This window comes from Ictidomys tridecemlineatus, chromosome 7 (genome assembly GCF_052094955.1).
Source record: "Ictidomys tridecemlineatus isolate mIctTri1 chromosome 7, mIctTri1.hap1, whole genome shotgun sequence".
Taxonomy (NCBI): domain Eukaryota; kingdom Metazoa; phylum Chordata; class Mammalia; order Rodentia; family Sciuridae; genus Ictidomys; species Ictidomys tridecemlineatus.
The window spans coordinates 10766907-10771094 of NC_135483.1; positions in this window are offsets into that span (position 1 = coordinate 10766907).

Sequence of the window (4188 nt, forward strand, 5' to 3'; positions counted from 1 at the left end):
AAAGCATCTTTAAGAGGAGAGGCCTAGTGGGAAGGTGATTTAGTCATGGGGGTACCAAGCTCAGGAAGATCAATACCCTCCCATGGGAGTGGGTCAAGTCTCCTGGAACTGGATTAGTTCCTGAGAGAATAGATTAAAAGAAAGGACCTAGCCCCCACACTCTCTCTGACTTCCTCTCTTGCCATGCAATTCTCTCCACCTTACACACACACACACACACACACACACACACACACACACACACTACTGATATGTGAGGTTATCCGCCATGAGAAGCCTATGCCAGAAAGATGCTCTAGGACCTCCAGAAATATGAACTGAACAAATTTATTTTCCTTATAAAGTATACAACATTTTGTTAGAGCAGCACCAAACATACAAATATAACACCCTAGGGTGGCCCAGGAACTGCTATTGTGGGGGAGGGGTAGACTGAGCTTACATATATAGGTTGGGGTCTGTCCAGTTTATTAGCCTGACTTTCAACTTCACACCTTTAACTCTGGTTTGGTTGCTGCCATTATACTCCTTTTCCCAACCCCACAAATCTTAGAGGTGTCCTTGGGTAGAGATAATGGTAAATGAGGATTGAATAGGTCACTTATTCAAAAGTATCTGTTGTACAGAGTGACAAGCCACGAGTGTTCAATAAATCACAGCTCTCTTCCTGCTTCTAATCCTTTTCATCACCAAAGTAGAAAAATCAGGACCCACCAGATTTGCCACAGGGATCAACTTTCCTCCCAAAGGGTCTCTTTTGACTGACAGTTCTGGCCTTTGAAGGTTAAAGACAATTCTGGCCTGGAGCCAATTGACAGCTTTGCTATGAAAGCTTCTATGAGGAACCAGTGAATATGTACTTCTTACAGTTTAGTCCAGCTGCAAGAATCAGGGCCCTGTCTCCAAGCCCTCTTTGGAATTTGAGCTATGGTATTGGGATTTCTTTTTACCAGGAAGTGAAAAGAAGGGGGAAATTCCGGAGTTCTTTGGGAGATGAAAATATGCTGACTTAGCCTCAAGTTGTTATTTATTCAGAAAATATGTTTTGAGAAAAAATAACAGAAGGGATGAGAGTTATCTCTCTTTATTCCCTTAATGTGAGAGAAAGATCTAAACTTGTACTGGGCTTCTCTTATCAGCAACAGTTGAACAACTGGCAGGATCCTTCTGTGCCCCATGTCTCCCTCTATAAAGTGGGGGTTGGGACTTTTCTATCACACCAGGCTAGGTGAGGAATCAAAGAAATATTTTTGTAGTGGTCAAGCGCTCTTCTGGAAAGGGTGAGTCAGGCAATGCAAACTCCCAGGTTGCTGTGTGGACAGCAGTAGGTCACACATACATGGTGCAGCAACTGCCACATAGAAGGGTTTGCAGCCGGTTGAATGGCGGCCATCTAGGATGCATGCAGGTAGCACTATTTGGAAAAAGGACTCTGCAGGACATAATTAAGTTAAGAATCTCAGGATGACATCATCCTGACTTATGGCAGGTCCTAAATCCAAAGACAAGTGTCCTTAAGAGAAGAGAAAGTGAAGAGACACACAGAGAAGAAGATCACAGGACAGGCCCAAGCTGAGGAACACCTGGAGCCAGTGGAATCCAGAAGGGGCCGGGAAGGACGCTCCTTTGGAGCCTTTGGAGGGAGCATGGTGTTGTGGGTACCTTGATTTTAGAACTCTGGGCTCCACAGTGTGAGAGAAGAAAACTGTCATTTTAAGCCACCAAGTTTGACATAATTTATTTACAGCAACCCTAGGAAACTAATACAAGGCTTACTAAATGGATGCTATCCCATTCTCTGTTGCTTTTCTTTGCCTAACCAAGGTTGGAAAATCTGCTTTCTAAGGAGAGGAAACTCCTGTGAGTGGTCTGGGCTGGGAAACCAAGGTAAAAGTTCATCTGGCTTAGCAAGGCTCCTGTCCCTGCCCTTCCTCTGACCTGTCCTGCTGGGTGGACTCCACCCTCTGGGTCGCCCTTCTGCCCGAGGTTTCTAGAGCTGACAGTATGCTCTGAGCCAAGAGATTCCTAGCTGCAGCATGAAGGGAATAATTGTCAGTGAGATCCCAGATTGTTTTGTCACATACACTTTGCAATATGACAAGTAGGCGTCCCAAATATGCTCCAGGAGGGGAGGGGGGAGAAACTTTCCAAAAGCGTACTTGGCAGACAGTCTCTGCTGAATCAAGTGCAGTCAAGACTCTCGGCTTCCTCCTCGGGGCCATGTGATGCTGTGTCCCTGCGGGTGCTGAGTGGCGTCTCTCCTGCTCTCCTGGGGGTGGAAGCACCAGCTCAGCTTCACTGGCTGCTTTGGAATTTTCTAGATGACATCATAATAATACCTATATTCCTATGAACTTAAAAATAACAACCATCAATAACTGTTAGGCACTTCCCCCGCATGAGGCTCTGTGGCTAGGTGTTCACTGGCTTCCCCTTTTTTCATCTTCTCCGCAATCCTAGGGAATGGGAGTTATTATCATGATTTCTGCTAGAGAGAGGCAAATGGAAAAAGAAGGAGGTGAAATCATTGGCCAAGATTCCATTTCTAAGAAGCAGTAGAGGGGTCAATTCCAACTCTCCTCAGCCTGTCCACAAAGTTGGGGCTGCAAACACTTTTGATGATGTTTGATGATTTATAGGGAAAAGGGCCGTGCCACCCTCATGACCAGAGGGAGATAAGGGGACCACAGGGAGATAAGGCACACATACTGGAAAGGACTTGCTACCACGTGGAGCCCACTCCCTCAGACTGGCTATTCCAGACAGGAGGAAGACTGTTGAAAAGTGGGAAGCATTTGTAGCATAAATAGAACAATTAAATCAGGACAGAGTGAGTTTTCTCCTTCTCAAACCTCTTTTCCTGGAGCTTGACATATACAGATGCTAAATAACAGATCTTTTGCGGTGGAATGCGGGGCTGGGAAGGAGACTGACATTCTTTTTGCATCATAAGGTATAAAAGGCATGTTAGCAATAGGTTAATGTTTATAACGAAGAGGATTAATTGAGGCCAGTCTTAAACTCTTCCTAATTTAAGATCTTGGAACTGTGTATTCATCTAGCATTCATTCTTACTTCCTTCCATCCTTCCTTCCTTCCTTCCCTCCTTCCTTCCTTCTTTCCCCAAAAAACTCAGATTTTGTTCCATCTCTGCCACATTAGCCTTGCTGCTTCACAAATGGGCCTGGTGGAACCATGGGCAAGCCTGTTCTCACTACAGTGGATTCCAACTCTCCTCACTACAGAGGCTGAAGAATGGCCACTCCCCAATTCTGGTCATTGAAGGTGAGTAGAGGTTTCTTCCATGGTGGCTGGTGGCTTAGGGGCTTTGAAGAAAAAGATGCCTTAATTTTCATGAAAGAATCACACACACAAAAAAATGGGGCTGGGGTTGTAGCTCATTGGCAGAGTGCTTGCCTCACAGGTGGGAGGCACTGGGTTCAGTCCTCAGCACCACATAAAATAAATAAATAAAACAAAGGTACTGTGTCCATCTACAACTAAAAAAAGATTAAAAATAAGAAAGCATCACATAAAGATACGGATCCTTCTTCATCCGGATTTTGTCCTGTCTGGTAGAATGCTAAGAACTGCTGCCACCAACTTGAAAGCAGCTTCAGAAAGACACCAACTGATGATGCAGAGAGGTAGAGAGAAACTGGTCCTGAGTGCCACTGTGGAATGGCTGACTCAACCAGCCTTGGACCCGCCCTGCCCCCCTGGAATTCCTGATATGTGAGATAATAAACTCCCTATTGTTTAAGCCAGCTTGAGTCAGGGTTTTGTTTCTGCCACAAAAGCATCCAGACTAATGCAGGATTCAAAGCAGACTCGCCTCCCCCACCCAGCAGCTGGACTGAATGCCACTGAGAATAGCCAAGGACCCACTGCAGAGGCTGCACCCAGAGAGAGGGGGACTGGGGCTGGGAGGGGTGGGATACAAGAGGTTTAAAGGTCGAGGGAGTTGTGGGAAATGGGGACAAAGAACAAAGACAGAAGGGAAGGAGGTGAAAACATGGAGTGCGCTCAGGAATCTAGAGCTAGGCCCCATGTGCATGGGCACATTGAATGAACTGGAGCAGCCATTACTAAATCTCCCTCCACGTCCTCGACTCTGAAAGGGTTGAACCAGAACATTGAACCTTAAATGAGACCGAGGAAGTGCTCTCTACAGTTCCATATGGTGCT